This window comes from Pleurodeles waltl, chromosome 9 (genome assembly GCF_031143425.1).
Source record: "Pleurodeles waltl isolate 20211129_DDA chromosome 9, aPleWal1.hap1.20221129, whole genome shotgun sequence".
NCBI classification, from domain to species: domain Eukaryota; kingdom Metazoa; phylum Chordata; class Amphibia; order Caudata; family Salamandridae; genus Pleurodeles; species Pleurodeles waltl.
The window spans coordinates 241,272,827-241,291,286 of record NC_090448.1 but is presented as its reverse complement, the minus strand read 5'-3'; positions in this window follow the sequence as shown (position 1 = coordinate 241,291,286).

Genomic DNA, 18,460 nt, shown 5'->3' with positions numbered 1-18,460 from the left:
GCAGTTCAGTGTAAACACTCCTTGGGTTATTTATTTTTAATTATATTCTCTCCTGGGTTTCTTTTGGATCATAAGTCATTGGATTGGCTTGCCCCTAGAGACTTTTTTCTCCTTACTCTCCCATAATAATGGTATTTTATTCTTTCTTAGAATTTGGCTCTTGGACTTACCATGGTCCTAATCATTGGCTATCCTTTACCTACTTTGGACGCATTTTCCAGTGTGGCATATTAATACCGGCAATAACTATGTTACAGGTATTTCTAATATTTGGACATCTCATGGACCCCCTACCTCGTAGTTTTTCTACGTTTGTCCATGTTTTACAATATTTATTTTTAGTGTACTCTGTTTCCCCTTTTTTCTCAGACTATTCTGATGCAAGGACTTTACTTCTATTCCCGAGACTCTTAGATTCATCTTGCTGTTATCATTACGCCAGAATAGGTATGTTCTGAGACCACATGGTCTCCTTGGTATTCTAGAATCTGACTTATGGCTTTCACTTATTTTTGAACTTTTTTTACTTTTCCTGTTTCTATCACTCGGCTTTCAGTCACCTCACCTGAGCTCTCTTCCCCTTCACTATACTTGGTCACTAGAGTTTCCTAAACTACTCAACTCAGGGACACTTGTAAGAACTCTGCCGTCTTTTTCACCTATTGAGGCTTGGGTGTTATTTGGTACACATAGATGATATTTCTGGGACATTTTAGCCATGTCCATGGTTCGTATATTTGTTTAACTTTCCTTGGGATCCTGTTACCCCTTTCACAAACCATTGCACATGATGGCTTCCTTTGGTCATGTATACTAGTTTCAACTTGTAATTGTAATCAATACATCAAGTTTGTGCATATATGTTTTTCTACAGCCTTGAAAAAGTCACCGGTGTGACGAAACACGTGTTGGCTGTGTTCGGAGTGATGATCTCTGTTTACTGAATGCAACTTCGCCCACAATAAAAGAACTCACATTTCAAGACAAGACTTGAATACCAACGCGCCTGTTTTCTTCATTTACTCAACTTAGCCTAACACTACGGAGTGTCATGACTCTTTTGTCTTACTGTTGCTCATTGTGTGCTGTGATCTGTTTTTGCCTACATAAATAATGTGAAGTCAGTAAGGGCCAGATGTTCAAAGCATTTTTCTGTTCCCAAACGGTCCTATTCACAGAATCGGGCTGTTTGTGACCAGAAAAAAATTTGTTTTTAAATGTACAAAATGCAAAATGCGATTTGTTAATTTAACAAATCTAATATGGGATTCAGTATGTGGAAGCGCCGTGTTTTGAACGTTCTTTCCAAATAAGTATGATATGTATTACTGTTTTGCGACCAAACTCCAGTCGCAAAACAGTAATACTTATCCACCATTTTAAAAGTGGTAGTAACCCATTCTCAAATGGGAAGGGATCAGCTTGGGACTCCTTCCCCTTTGAGAATTTAGAAAATGAAATTGCAAACACACCCCATGATGCATTTAAAAGAAAAAAGACTGATTTATTAAAAAGCAAGCACAGGCATATTTGTCTGCTGACCTCCGCAGGCCCCAGTGATGGTTGTGATTCCTAATGGATTGCAATTTGCGACTTACATCATTAATATTAAAAAATGAGGTCAGTTTACGACCTACCAGGAATCACTCTTTAGAAACAAAAGGTTTTGTACATTAGGAATACTGATTTCCTAATTGTGATTCTGATACAATCTAAATTAGGAAATTGGAATTCCTAACATTAGTACGTCTCGACTCATGTGTTCTTTTCTCCAGCTCTACTGCCTTTGTTCATTGAAGGGGTGTAAGACATACTGTTCAGACATGTTTCCCATACTGCTGCATTTTCCGTTGCCTGGGGGTTGAGAAGTAACTGTGTGGAGAGATAAGATCTGATCATTTGTATCATCATGTCTGTACTGACTAGTGTCCTGTTAAATGCTGGGGTCTGTATTGTACCTCAAGGGTCCATGGAGTAGGGTTCTACCCCATCGTAAAGCGCTTCAGCGCTGTGTCAGGTGAGGGAAGTGCAATATTCTTTCATAACACAGTGTTCTGACTTTATGAGCCTGTGAAGTAATCCATGTCAGTGATGCAGTCCCTGTTCCCTTTCATATTGAGGCCCATATTTTTACTTTTTTAGCACTGCATTTGCGTCATTTTTTGACGCAACACAGCGCAAGCTTACAAAATAAAACAGTATTTTGTAAATTTGTGCCACTTTTGCGTCAAAAAATGACGTAAATGTGGCGGTAAAAAAGTATAAATATGGGCCATAGTATTTGCTTTTCTATTTTGTGTTTTGTTATTTTGGTCATGCAACATAGGACTGTGAGTAGTGCATATTGTGGACTGGGTCGCCCCTAAGTGTCTGGGTCGGTTGAGCGTGTGCATTAGTGGTAATGGCGGGGCAAGATTGAATAGCTTTGGACTTTTGGGTGTAGGCAGTGTGAGCTTTTCATTGTGCCTGCCAGTGAGACACAAAGGTGCACACCAAAGCCTTGACCTCTCAGCAGAATGCCCAGAGTGATAGTTCTATATTTGCCAATTTCAATTATGATTACATACGTAGGTGTGCAGAGGTGGTATGCAGCTTATGAAATATTAACAAAAGGAAATTAAAATATTTTATTTACAGGTGAGGACAGTTATGTCCACATGTTTGTGGGTGTGAATGGGCACAGCGGAAGGAAGGTGAATCAAGATGCAGAAGGACAAAGCAAAAGTTCATGAAGACAGAGATAATGTGAGAAATGATATCAGAAAGCAGAAAGAAGGTGTGTCTTCTTGTAAAAAGAGCAGAACAGGATTGATTGACACAATCTAAAGACTACTACCTCTTACAGACCTTACTAATGTTTAATTCAGTCTTACGTTTTCAGAATTGACACATTTTCAAAGTTAACTATTCATAACAAAATCAAACTGCCCACCTTTGTCATCATCGTATATACTTTCAAATTTCCAATGTTTTTCATGTGCCACTTGTGCAGAGGCAATCAATCTGGACATATGTTAAATATTAGTGGTATCTGTACATGCAAGGGCAACAAGAGTACTCTAAAGATAACAGAAACGTCTCTATCATACCCTCCAAGAAAATCTACATCCCATAAAATGTTTGACTCTAGCTCCATCTCCCTAGCCACACATCCCTTGTGCGCCCCGGCCTACACGTAGCCCACAGCCTATTTTGGTAAGTATGTGCTCTTTATTTTTTCCAACTAAAGCACTTACCTCAGCAATGACCCTTTGCACCTTACAATTATATCTGGTTCATTATGTTACCTGAAAAAAGTTCAGCAAGATTAAATTAATGCCAACATTGATTGACAAACCTAAGAAACAATGAGGAATTAACTGTAAAATGAATATTTTTAACTTAAGATGATCTTTATACTGATAAAGACATACCTTTAAGCCAGCAGCTTAATCCGATGGGTCCAAACCATGCAACAGCGGTGATGCATCGGTTCTACTTGGTCTGGGTTGCTCAGCAGAGGAGATGCATTGATTCGGCTTGGAATGTGTTGCTCAGCAGAGAGAATGCACTGGTTCTGATGGTAAGCACCTTCGGCCCACTTCCAAGGGTAAAGGACTGGAGTGGCACCATTTGGTAGGGTAGACTCAGAGATGGCAGAGTTCACGCACAGAAGCAGGGGGGGTTGGAAGTCTTTTATGTCCCTGACACTTCAGACCAGGAAGCCAGCCAACTAGCCCTTGGAGTCACTCTGGGTTCTGGGTTCAAAAGATGCAAGTCCAGTCCTGCTTTGTTCTAGCAGAGTACAGTTCAGCAGAATGGAAGCCCTTCAGCAGCACACCAGTCCTTCTTCATGGCAGAGTATCCACAGGTCTTGAAGTGTACTGAGGTGGTGGTGCCTGAGTTCCAATTCTTATACCCTGTGGTGCCTTTTAAGTGGGGGAGACTTCAAACACATGCCTTTGAAGTGCACAGATGCCTTTCCCCTCCTGCCTTAGCGCCAGACTAATGACAGGGGGTTATGCAGCCCTTTGTGTGGGGACAGGACACAACCCAAGCAAGTGTAAGTGAGGCGGGGCCAGCTCTTCCCTCTCATCCTACCAAGGATGGCCCATCTAGTCACACCTAAGCTACCATTGTGTGTGGTTGTCTAGGGGGAATAAAGTGCAGCTGCTAACTACACCAAGTCATGTGACCAAAGGCAGGTTACAGGCAGCAAATATCTAAGGCAAGAAAATGGCAACTTTCCAAAACTGACATTTCGGAATTGCAATTTAAAATCAAAATTTACTATAAGTTAAGATTTTGATTGTCTGGAGACATCAAACTTGAAGGTATAATGTCTTCCCATTTGGAAATGACGCTTATAAAATGTAATAAGGCAACTCCAATGTTATCCTACGGGAGAGACAGGCCTTGCAGTAGCGAAAAACTATTTTTTTCACTATCAGGACATGTAAAATTTAAATGTATATGTCCTGCCTTTTAAATACATTGCACCCTGCCCTCTGGGTTGTCCATGGCCTACCTTAGGGGTGACATATTTATTAAAAGGTAAGGTTTGAGCCTAGTAAAATAGTTATTTTGACAGGTTAAAATGGCAGTTTAATACTGCACACACAGGCTCTGCAGTGGTAGGCCGGAGTCATGATTAGAGGGCTACTTAAGTGGGTGGCACAATCAGTGCTGCAGGCCCACTAATACCATTTAATTTAGAGGCCCTGGCCACATACAGTGCCTTTTACTAGGGACTTTTAAGTAAATTAAATATGCCAATTGGGGGTAAGCCCATTTTGCAGGTTTTAAGTAGAGAGAACATACACTTTAGCACTGGTTATCAGTAGACCGCTTCCCATTTGCTAATGGGTTACCACCAACTTTGAATTTGGCGTTAAAGTGTGAATGTTTTGCAACTGGATTGTGGTTGCAAAACATTCATACATCCCATTCTGATTAGGTAAACACACCACTTCCAAATACCGAGTCGGTATGTATTTGCAATTCCAAATTGGGATTTGGTAACTTTTTACTGAATCAAAATTTGGGATTAATACATACCAAAATGCATTTTTGTGGTTGAAAACAACCCGATTTTGCAAATCGAGCCATTTGCAACAGCAAAAATGTTTCATACATCTAGCCCTGTTTAACAGTAATTTCTGAATAGAAATTAAAGACACATGCAGTAGATAGGAGTAACATATTTTCAAATGTGCATTCAAGAAAAGAGTGTGTCCCATGCAAACTGCAGGCTGGACAACATGTGACTACTGGTGTCACTGAAGAAGCATGGTGTGTCTTATAAAATATGGGAAGAAGATCTGTGCGAGCCAGATAGAAGCTAGAAACAATTTCTGTGCCAGTAAGTAAAATACCACTGAAACAAGTGATATTATAAGCCTAACTGCTTCCATATTGCATGGGTGCGTCATCTATTTGGAGATTCCAATTAAAGAGGGTTCTGCTAAAGTATTAAAGATTATTTCTAGTAACATGATGCTCAACAAACCAGTGGCCAGGATGTAGTGATCAAATATGCCAGAGATCTGTTTAAAATGCCAGCCTTTCTTGAGTGATCACTGGTGCTCAAAAAGCCCATGGCTCTTCTTTGTGACTCCCTCTGTGAGGCAGTGGATTGTCACTGAGTCAAAGGTTTCCAACACAGCAGCCAGCTGAGGGTCCCCTCTCTCAAATACAGTGTTTTCCCAGCCTCTAAATGAGGAGGAGAAACTGTGATTTTAGGGGTGGGCATCCCCATTTTTGAGGGATACATCACATCAGCCAAACTTAAGATGGCCCTCTCACTTTCTTACATTAGCACTGTGTCACCTTATTTGTGTGTGCCTGTCTGTTGTCTTTGGGTGCATACACTGCCAGTGACTGTTACAAAGTGATAGTGATTTGGTTTTTTTGCTAACTAAAATTCCTTTTAGAGTGGTAAGATGCCCTTTGGAGTTTGGATTATGGGCTATGAACTGTTAAACAAAAAATGCTTCCCTCAACTTCCTTTATTATGTTTGGATTCCAGAAAACCTGCAACCTATAAGGTATTGAACCAGGGAACTATCTTGCAGATAGTCTAGACTGCAGGAGTATGTGGTGTGCTTCAAGTCATTTACCAATGCTACGTATATCAATCTACTACCGGCACCCACACTGATATTGCTTCGCTACTATAGAAACACTACTCTGCTCTATACACTGCAGAAGGACTGCTACAAAGCTTCTACTAAAGGGCCACCACTTTCAATGAAAACATCAACCTGCTGCAGAAACAGCACAGCTACAGAACTGTCCTGCAATACAGACAACGATCTTTTAAAGAGATGCTATTGAATAAATACTATTCAGTTCTATTAGGACAACTCTTTTATAGATCTTTCTCCACTACCAATACACCACATATAGGCACTGCTAACGATACGCCACTGCTATATAGTGTGCACCTTTTTAAAGAGATAATAAGCTGCAACACCGGTTCATCCCTGCAATAGAAACCTCTCTGCAACTTCTCAAAAACAGATATCTCAGCAACAAGGTTCAATACTGCTACCACAGCACTACTCTCCCACACAGAGAACAGCCTGCCAGAGGCATGCCTCTCTGCAAGAGCAGGAACATCGCTTTAAAACAGATGATGTACCCTGAAATCGGCATCCTGGTGAGATCCCCTCTCCTTTGAGGAAAAATATAGTTTATTTTCTGTATTTGTCGATGAGCACTTGGAAACTAGTGATTGATTTTGGTACATATACATATTACCTACTGGTGGTAACCAATAGGTAGTTATAGTTAGGCCATAGTTTCTATAGGAAGAGCATTTTTTGTTTTGCCAATAACTTTGGGGCCGCTTGATGACTCTTCACAAAATTTTCAAAACTTTTACTTTAGACATTTCAGCTGCTGCCTTGAAAGTTTTTGGGTGATCCGTCATGCAGGGGCCAAGAAAAAGGGGGTGAGGGTCTCAAAACACCTTTTCTCATTCATTTTTTCATCAGATCTTTAGACATGCCAACAGCCCAAACCGCTGAACAGAATTACACCAAATTTGGCAGGCAGCTAGGTCCTGTTCCACAGGTTATGCTTTTTGTGATCTGGTGTAAATCTGTTCAGTAGTTTTGGACATGTCAAAGGTTAAAAAATATAGATATCTAGGGATGTGGATCCTCCGTGGAACAAACTGTCTCTGTGCTGATACCTGATCAGCTGCCAACACTTTAACAAGGAAGTGTTAGCACCCATTTTGGGACTCTGCTTTAGCCGAGTCCCACTAAAAGTGATTAGAAAAAAGAAAAGGGGCTAAGGTAGGGACACCGATCCGCAGATATTTTTGATATTTATTTTTAAAAGGGCGGTCCCCCTCGCTTTTCTTTTATTTTGCCCCAGGGTGGGCCAAATCCCGGATTCACTGGAAGCTTAAAAAAAGAAGGGGGTGCATGAGCCCCTCTCCTAGGGTTTATATCAGCCCCAGGGACCACCATTGCCCCGGGGCAAGATACATTTATAATGGTAGGGGTGGGGTACTACAGACCTTCCCCCAGCACCCCGGGACCTTCACCTCCCCAGGGCAGTTTATTCAAATTAAGAGGGGGTGCACACTCCCCCACCCGCAGCCCCCAGGACCACCAACTCCTCGGGCTGAAATAAAATAATGAAGGGGGTCCATCACGGACCCCCAGCTCCTGGGACCACCACCTGTCCAAGACTACAATAAAGGTTGGAGGGGGACTGTGCGGCCCTCTCATGGAGCCATAGATGGCCCTGGGGACCACCACTACCCCGGGCTGGCTCCTGCTATGTCCTGGGGTGCCCACCTCCAGGACATAGCTGTTTTCTCTCACTTTGGCGGGAGTGTTGACAGCTCCCTCAAAGTCAGAGCAAACACTCCGCTTCCAGTGGGCGAGAGCTGTCAACTTGCTCTCATCCCCTGGAAGCAGAGGTTCCATCTCTTTCCCTGCCCGAAGAGATGTGAGCAGGGATAGAAATTAAACAATTGCTTTTGCACACAGGGAGTTGCATGTTTAGCAGCTCCCTGTGTGCATCAGCAGTGCCGGCTCCTGCAGGAGGGGGGCGAGCCTTCTGGGACTGCAAGGGTCTGGAGGCTCCCTCCCACTGTCCCATTGCACACTGGGTGTCCTTGGGGGCACCCAGGATACATGGCTTGGCCCGGGGATGGGGTCCCTGGGGCCAGAATTGGCTCAGGGAGGGGGACCTTGCAGCGCCCCTCTTCTATTGCATTTGTTTACTCAGCGATTACATATTAAAAATACAATCTAAAATCCTTTGTGGCGGTGAATGCATTGTTGACCTATTGAAGCGCAATCTGTATGTGACTGTGACATTTGCATTCTTTCTTGTCCTCTCCTGGTAAGAGCACCGTCCATGGCTCTCTCTTTAAATTGCTACATGTATGCAAATGTGCAAATCAACTGGAAGTTTCACCTGCTTGGCCCCATACCATCCACCTTAGTAGTATGCAAAGTTCTTCCCATCTTTTACCTGGATGATGAGCCAGCTTACCAAAGGGCCCCCAATGCATTTGCTGCCAATATTGTTGGCGCTTTCTTGATGCCAAGGGATATGAGGACATCTCCACAAAACAAAGAAGCACTTACGTCATAAAGATAACAAGAAGGACCCTGATTTGATGGAGATTTAAGTCTTTAAAGTCTTGATGGCCTCTCTATAGTAGGATTCATGTCATCACATATTTCTAGATTAAGATGCACCAGGGACAATCATATTGCCAAAACACACACAAGGTCACTGGTGACATTTCCTTGTGATGCACTATGCAGCTGTAGTGTAGAATATGAACTGGGCATTTACACTCACACACCCACTCACAGACGCACTCAGACACTCATGCACCCACTCACAGACCCACTCAGACATTTACGCATCCATTCACAGACCCACTCAGAGACTCGTGCATCCCCTCACAGACCCACTCATGCACCCACTCACAGACCCACTTAGACACTCATGAACACACTTACAGATTCACTCAGACATTCACACACCCACTCACAGACCCTCTCAGACATTCATGCACCCACTCACAGACACACTCAGGATCACACATCCACTCACAGACCCATTCAGAGACTCATGCACTCACTCACAGACCCACTCAGGAACTCATGCACTCACTCACAGATGCACTCAGAGACTCATGTACCCACTCACAGACCTACTCAGACGCTGATGCACCCACTCACAGACCCACTGAGAGACTCATGCACCCACTCACAGACCCACTCAGAGACTCACACACTCACTCACAAACCCACTCAGAGACTCATGCACCTCCTCACAGACCCACTCAGACAGTCATGCAATGAGTCACAGACCCACTCAGAGACTCAAGCACTCTCTCACAGAGCCAATTAGACACTCATGCACCCACTCACAGATCTACTCAGACATTCATGCACCCACTCACAGACCCACTCAGACACTCACACACCCAATCACAGAGACACTGTCACATCCACTCTCACATCCAGAGACACCCTCTCACACAAACTCTCACACCCAGACACTCTCACACCCAGACACTCACATCCACTCTCACACCAAAAGGCACAATGTCACACCTATTCTTACACCCAGAGAGACAGGCTCTGTAGCCAATCCCCGCATGGGTTGGGTGGTTATAGGGGTTTGCCGCAGGGCGTGCAGCAGTGGTTGGATTAACATATGGGTCATTTAAATTACTTTACATTGAAAAACCATGAAAATTTACTGAAAAAAACAAAAGGTTACAGGGATGTTATAGCTAGCTTTTGAATTTACTCGCACAAAACAAGAGAAATTTGGCAGTTATAGTAAGAGTTATTTCAAGTAACTATTACTCCTGGCTTAAGGTAACTATAACTCACAGCCTCGCTATGCACTGCTAATTACCCCACATATTACAGCACTCGTGACAAATTTTATAACGTCAATAAAAATATAAATGAAACATTAGAAGTTAAGATTTTGAAGAAAAAACTGTGCATTGTGGGTACGTGAGTTATAGTTACCTTAGACCACGAGTTCTAGTTACTTGAAATAACTATAGCTATAACTGCTGAATTTCTCTGGTTTTGTGTGAGTAAATTCAGTACCTAACTATAATGTCTCTCGCCCTCGCCATTCACTGCTAATTACCCCAGATATAACATCACTCATTACATCTTCAATGACATCATTGATAACATCACTAACATTTGCGGTAAAATTATTAAAATTATTGATGAGAAAACTGTACATGGCGGGGGCTGAGTTATTGTGACCTTAGGGCACGAGTTATACTTGCTTGAAATAACTCTAACTATAACAGCTGAATTTCTATGGTTTTGCATGTTTGAAATATGAGCCTAACAATAACATCCCTGTAACCTTTGGTTTTAAGTGAAAGAAAAAAAAATATATATATAACGTCAGCTCGTTAGCTCAAGGGAGCCTTTTTACACAGAAAAACAAAAAAGAGAGCACTCTGCCTCACACTCCAGCATACAGTCAGCTCCAATACATCATGGTAAATGCAGTACAAGTTCATTTCATTTCTTTTAAGCAACCTGTAGTTTTTCACCTTAGTAAGTGCAGGAAGTGCTGTGTTTCTCTGGACACATGTTTCTGGGTTTAGCCCTTCATCAGCAGAGAGCAGCTTAGTCTGTGGGGTTGCTGGAAATGTTGCCAAAAGTCCTCAGAGGTTTATGTACCACTCACTGGTGTGCAGGTGCTTCAACCAGAGCTCGTTGGCTCAAGGGAGCCTTCTTACACAGGAAAAAACAAAAAAAGGAGCACTCTGCCTCACATTCCAGCATGCAGTCAACCCCAATCCATTATGGTAAATGCAGTACAAGTTTGTTTTATATCTTTAAAGTAATCTGTACTTTTTCACCTTAGTAGGTGCAGGAAGTGCTGTGAATCTCTGGACACGTGTTTCTGAGTTTATACATAGAAGAATCAATATGTTGTTGTTCCTACTCTGTTATAGTGTTATATGTACTAAGAGTTTTTGTGCGCTATATAAAAGACAATAAACACTTTTTTTTTATTTTAAAAAAGTGCTGCACAAACAAATCAATAAAGAACCAAAACTGAAAGAGGGAACCATGTCCACAGAGAGACCAGTCTAGAGCACTTTGCAACAGAAACATAATCCTGCAGCAGACATGATATCCTCTGCAATAGAAGGCAACACTTCCACAGAAACAGGTTATAATGAAGGCCCTAGAGCAGTGCTTAATTTCACCTGGTGGTTGCCGGTGAGAGACACTGACACTTATTTTTCAGGACCAGCACTTAATTCCCTAGATCAGACCTTTCCTGAGAACAGAGGGAAAAACAAACAGAACAAAAAGATGGAGGTTGAGAAATACAGAAAATCCATCACCAAAGGAGAAAGCAGAAATGCGTCAGAGTGGCATAATGGGGCAGGGAGTGTCTGGCAGTGAATTAAAGAGACCAGAGGTGGATTCAGGACTGTGCACCCTTGCTAATAGTGCTTTAACATTTTATAGTGCCAGACGCAGGTGTCTGAGCAGTGCTTTGGGCACCAGCACTTATTATTTTACAAATAAAGCACATTGTACGAATAAAGCTCTGCCCCAGGGTCTCATGGCAAAGACACTCTTCATCTATTATTGAATCGCTAAATGGTTTAGTATATTCAAAAACACTTTTACTAGTCACAAACCCTATGATTTACCGAATCATTGGATTTGCGACCAGTAAATGTGTTCATACATCTGACTTCTTACCTCAGGTTAAGCTTCTAGGTGTGATTAAGTTGATAGAACCAAAATTAGGCAGTGTTCAGCCAGGTGGTGTGCTGGTCCCACTTTCACATGACATCTAGTTTAGTGATGCAGGACATAACATTTTGAGAACCAGACTCTTTCCCCCGAAACTAGGGTGTGAGCAGACATCCACAAATATATTGTTTACCACATGATTCTCTGTGGGACTTTATTATTATTTTTTGTCATTCTGGTTAGAAAGCACAGTGACACTACAGGAGAGCCCTTGCACTAACGAGGGAAAACACAATAAAAGAGGTGAGAATGCCAAGGCATTCAGTGCTTGCCTAAAGACTAAATTATCACTCAACTGTCTGATCCTTAATACAAGAGCAATCCTGAGTTTGAGTGTCAATTGACGAAAGAAGCACTATCCAATATCCGCTTTGTTTACTCTCAATACACTGAGCAAGAAGAATTACGATAATCATAGAGAATGGCTGGGGGTAAATGGCACTAATAAGGTTCATACATGTGATCTCTCTAGGTGGTAATTTCTTATGAAAAGGGCAGAAGACTTTCAATTGTCCTTTTTGGTCGACCAGAAACCAATAAGGACCATATCAGGCTTCTGAGATGTGGTTGAATTTGTGCAGTCTACAGACCATCCAGAGGGCTAAATTCTGAATTTGCTGCAGTGTGTAAATCAAACAGCCAGGAAGACTCAGATAGGAGCTGCTACATCTATCCAGGGCAGACACTACAAGAAAGTGTTGCACCTCCAGTAAAAAGGATCTTCCTAAGAGTGGGAAGTCATAAAGCATAATTATGTAACTGCATTGAAATGATCTGACAGAGAGCAGTCCTGGTTGATTGAAACACCCAACACCTTGTCTTTAGGGGCAGCAGAAGATTGTGGGCCACATTGAAAAGGCAGCAGCACATTGAGAGCAGAAGCTTCATTTAGCCAGCATCACATTTTGAGAAAAATGCTGTTTATCCACAGCTGTTCACAAAAAAGGTAATCCTTCAATTTAGATTCAGAATTTGGAGCCTGATGATCTGGTCGGCTGTTGATCTGAATATCATCGGTGCAAACAATGCATTGAGTTCAGAGGACCTGATTAACTGAGAGATGGGATAGACATAGATATAAACAAGAATCTGAAAAAGTGAGGAATCCAGTTAGACTCCACAACAAATAGCATCCTTGCCTGATGTACACGGCTGCAGAGAAAGTATCTGGGCTCTATTAGAGTGAAAAGGTTTAAACCAGGCAATAACTGTGTCTTGTATCCAAATCCTGGAGTTAAGATTAATCAGAGAAATCGTGGCCAGAGCGTTGATCAGAGTGAAGTGGCCCAGCATATCAAAAGCAGCCAAGAGATCAAGTAGGATCAAGACTGCACTGCCTCCTTCGTCCTTGATTAGTTGAATTTCTTCCATTACTAAAAGGAAGGGGGAGTAGGATCCTTGATGCAGTCTAAAACCCAACTGCCACAGGTCCAAGATGTTGTGCTTTTCCAAAAACTTTAAAAGTTGGGCCACCACCGCCTTCTCTAAATCTCGATGAGAGATGGCAGTAGTCTGATGGGCGAGTGACTGGCTGGGTCACTGAAGTTATGATTTACATTTTTCTGAAATGGGGACAAAACCCCTACTTTCCACTCCTCCGGGACAATTTCCATAACTGGGCTGGCATTAACTAATTTGGTAGCGCAGCTGCATCTACTATCTTTTTAAACTGTAGATAGAACTCCCACATGGCAGGTGTCCAGAGGAGATCTTGACATCACTTCCTGATAAATTGTAAAGTTTCACAAGGTTTCAGTGTCTATAATTCCTCTCAGACTTGTCCCACCTTATTAGCACAAAATTGTTTTCTCTAGTACTTGGGAATTGGTGTGACATAATGCTATTGTAAATGGAGTCTATTTTGTGATGAGATATTAAGCTAAGGATTTGCAGAATTTCTGTGATTGTGGGCGAGCACAGTCTGGACAGTTTGGTTCATGAAGGCGAGATAACATAAAAACTTTATTGAGCTGAGCTAGGGTCCTCAGAGATTTGTTTTTTACCAAACAATTTGCTTTGCTTGATTTCCACTTTATATCACATACATTGGTTTGCATATACCAATTTATCAGTGCTGGAATAGGATTTTCAATGGCGCTAAATTTGTCTAATCTTTAACTTATGTTCACACTGGAATATGTTTTATGAGGGCTAAGTCATCTAAGACCTTATTCGTATCAATAGTTAGTGATTCTAGATGGCATTAGGCTCGTCCCTTCCTCCTGAAACCTTGGACTGTTGCCACATGTTTTCAAAAGTTACATCAGTTTTAAGAAGGCCCAATGGCCTATGAGGGAGCAGCTATCCTGTATGACTGCTCCTGGCCTTGGTGGTAGGTATAACAAATTGAATAAGATGTCTGTTCTAATGATCAGACATGTAATCCTTTGGCCTAGAAAGGAAGACCATAGGTTTGCTTCACTATGGGAATACCCTTCAGCTTGATATTGACATGTTGAATTAATATGTATTCAATAACAACCTTGAAATTAACTTGAAGAATAGAGAGGGTATAGATGGGGATAGTAGGTGATACATGGGCACTGAAAACTCAACATCATTTCATCTTACCTTTCACCTGTGGATCTTGATAGAAACTAAGGCGGTCATTATGAACATGGCGGTGGCGGGTAAAACTGCCAGCTGGCATGGCAGGCCACACTGCCACAGAATGTACCCCATGAGGGCCACCATCGGCAGCCCTCACCCACCGCCAGGCTGCCTCCGTCAGGCAGCCGGGCGGCGGCCAGAAACATTATCCAACAGGACAGCGGTGCTGCCCCTCGGATAATGTTTCCTCAGCCACCAGCCGAAAGGCTGATGGAAGGGATGCACCGGGCACCCCTGGGGGCCCCTGCACTGCCCATGCACTTGGCATGGGCAGTGCAGGGGCCCTGGTGCAGTTCCCCATCACGCAGGTCGGGCAGTGATCTGCGTGACAGGTGCAGCTGCACCCGCCGTACAGAGGCATTGGCGGCGGCTCCATGTGTAGCCGCAGTCAATGTCCCGGCCAGGCCTTCCTGGGGGCCGGCGGGTGGAATCAATGTTTCCACCGGCCGGCCCACAGGAATGTTCCAAATACGGCCAGCGGGGATCCGGGGATGCTTGTGGTCTGTGTTTTGACCACCAGCATGAACACAGCGGTTTTTACCGTCGTGTTCATAATAAGGGACTAAATTCTCATCATGTACAAACATCAAAGAAAAGCATTGTGCAGATTTTAATGTTTTTTTCCAGAAGATATAGCTGCTGTTCCTTAAAATCCTTAAATAAAGGTTACAATGCTTCATTTAGCCCAGTTCTTTCATATACAGCAGCTGTTTGGTTTCCCTTAGTAGTTCCTGTTTTTATAAGATCAGGGCCTCTTTGAAAACATACATTAGCCAATATCCACGAAAATCAATATATCCAATTATGCAGTTATTCTGAGGTACTCATTGAAATTAGCTTGCAGGGCTTCTCTTGTTGACTTTATCATTTTGCAATTTAAATTAGATTGTACCACTACTTTGTCTCCTTAAGGGTCAATAAAGGAGGATCAACATTTCATCCAAAGCTGTCATAGATCTATTGTTGACAGCAGTTTCCCAAAGTTACTAGAACAATTGGGTCTTAGGCCATAATTTTATGGGTCTTTAGTAACAAATTAGATGAATGTCCAGGTGAGGATATGAATGAGATATTCATTCAATTGCTGGAAAGCAATTTCTCAGGTCACAGCCACACCGGACCCAGGCACACAACAGCGCCTTCATTTAAGAAGCACAAACAGGTCACTATGCCCAAATTGCTCAAGATTGCCAAGCTCAGCACACAAGCTCCATGTGGCCATGGGGCCCAAGGTATATAATAGAATCACTGCAGGATTCAGGAGTTGTTTTCTCAATTTCTTGGGTAGTTCTCTATTTTTCAGGGGACCTTCAGGGTCCAACTCATAATCCTGCATATCCCCACCTGTGCCACCAGAGCTAATGATGCCTAATGTATCAGTAATTTCGTGGGTTCTGGTAAAGTAGTATTGTGCCAATAAGAGGTTATGTGTTATTACCAATTTCAGATTTTAATATCATTATTGTTTTATTTTTTGTTTAGAAGATGCATGTTTTCCAAAGCCTAAAACACTTAATAACAAACATTTGCAATGCAGTAGGTCTCGCGTTTACGAGAGTTAGAGCTATGGCGTTGTAAATGGCAATGTCTTTTATCTATGTGTTTCGGTTTCGAGTGTAGTGGGTGCATGTGGTGTGGAGGGAAGTGGAAGAGGATCAGTGCATAGGCGGGGCTGGTAGCAAGGGATGTTAGTGGAGAGGGAAAGATAATGGACTGAAAGGAAGGTTAGCAGGAGAGAAAAGGGATACTGCACTAAGGAAGTGGGTGTGCAGTGCACGATCACATACACAGTTAGGAGCACCTAGAGGATTCAGTAAAGCACCCACCCCTCCCTATAGTAATCTTAAATAAGTAAAGTCCACATTTATTCCAGTAGCATTACATTATCACACCAGGCTGCAATTCTCACCTTTATTAAGTCCAAATCTGGGTTTTACAAAGATGCTATGTACTTGTCTATTACCCCAACAGAAAAGCTTGAGGTTTACAAGGTCGCCAGGTTGTTTAGAGCAGCTTTCCACAGCATTTAGGAGCAGGCCCCCAGTTTTCAGTTCTTTTTGAAACAAAATTTTTTCAATTTTCCACGTTTACATAGACATTTTGTGCATTAAGTGCGTGCTACGAGTGCCGTAAATAAATAGGTGTCGTCAAATGGTGTGTATATATACTCGAGTTAACAGCTCATATTGCTACATACCCGCGACTTATGCACTTCCTAAAGGATGAGCCCAGGTATTGGCCTGCCCGCATGTTAAGGGAAGCTGTGGCAAGCAGACTATGGCATCTCGCACACACAGACAGTATGTGGTGCTCATAAGGAAACAAGTATAGTAGGAACTTATTGGCCACATATTTTTTGCCAGAGGCTAAGCCAAAAAGGTGTACATTTTCAACAGAATTGCTTGTCGTCTTGTGTCTCATTAAGGCGGAAGAGCTGAGGGTGCGTCAGGGGCTGCTTGTGGCGAGGGGCAGTAATTAAAACAAGCATTTGCAATGCAAACGGTCTCGCATTTGCTTGAGCTCGAGCAATTAGCATTGTAAACTCCTAACCGGACTTTTCTTGTCACATAAATTGAAAATGAAAATAAAATTGTTTCACATAACTAACTGGACTGTTCTTACCATATAAACTGAAAAGTAAAAGTTTCACATAAGCGAGCTGACTGCCGCCATCAGTGCAAAGCAGACACACGAATTAAAACTTCACTCGTAGTGAAACCTATCGGCAAAAGTGCAATTATCCATGTAACCGGCAAGAGTGCAATTAACTATGTAGCAGGGTCGATGTCATGCAAAGCGCTCGACTACTGTCCAGATAGATTTGAAGTTAGACTTCCTTTCCTTGGATTTTGTGGCAGTAGCATTGTCCCAACTGTATTCATGAAATGGTGTTTGCAGCGCTCACCCATTAAAGGGCTATAAAAACATAATTATCACAATGTAAGTTTATTAGCACTATGGCAATCGGGAGTGGTGAATGCGTACAGGAAAAAAAGCAGGTACTTAAAACACACTGCAATCGGGATGGGTGAATGAGTACAGGAAGAAAAGTCGACATTTGAAGCCCAGGGGCAGAAACAAACGAAAACAAGCGCTACGAAGTGCATGGCTCTAGCTTCTCCTAGAAGCAGTCCATGGCCCATGGTTACAACTGTTGCTTTGCCTAACAAAATCTACCCATTGACAAGACAATCAGACCCCCAACACGTATCCCCACCCCCAGCATTATTTAATGCTTTGATCGTCACCCAATCACATATAGCATTTTTTATTTAATAAAAGTTCTCCTCAGTGCGCAAAGCAGGCTGCAAGAAGGCTGCCAAGCGCAAAGTAACAAATATATAGTAAATAAAAAAATGTTTGTAACCCCACTCACAGTTGCTTTCTCAATTCGGCGTGTCGTCCATTTTCAAAATGACCACCACAAGAACTGAGGGAGAGCGTTGGGGTGGGCGAGAGGGGGCTGCGCGCAAACATCACTTGAAGGAGTCTAACCCTTTGGAGCTAGGGGCAGACTTCCAAATGGGAGGCGTGAGCAGGGCCCCAATGCGAATATGATTGACAAGTACAAACTAGGTAATAATAACAAGCACCTGTGGGTCTTAAAACAAGCAAGGACAGGGAAGGGTGGTGGGATGAAGGGGACGGCAGAAATAAGAACAAGGAACAAAAGGGCAAATTCCATCTTCAGCAGCACGGACGCTGTGCTAATCAAACAGATGCCGCATGACCTGATCAAACAAAAGCCGCGTGGACTTTAAAAGCATTTAATTTGAAAACTTTTGTTTACACACGCATACATGTAACAATAAGACGTGGAAGCTGAAACACACACATCAGAACACGAGCCGAAACAGAAAACAATTAAAAAAAGAGTTCCCCCAAGCAACAAATAAACAATCGAAGTGTAAAGGAACTGTACTTGGCTGGTGGTCCTCAGCCAAGAACGGAAGTGACGTATCGGCTGCGCAAACCAGTTAGGAGGCAGAAAAGAAAAGTGACACTGCAGTCAGCCTATGGTAAGCAGCAGGCTGGATCGCAGTCCTTTTACTGAATACAGCAGG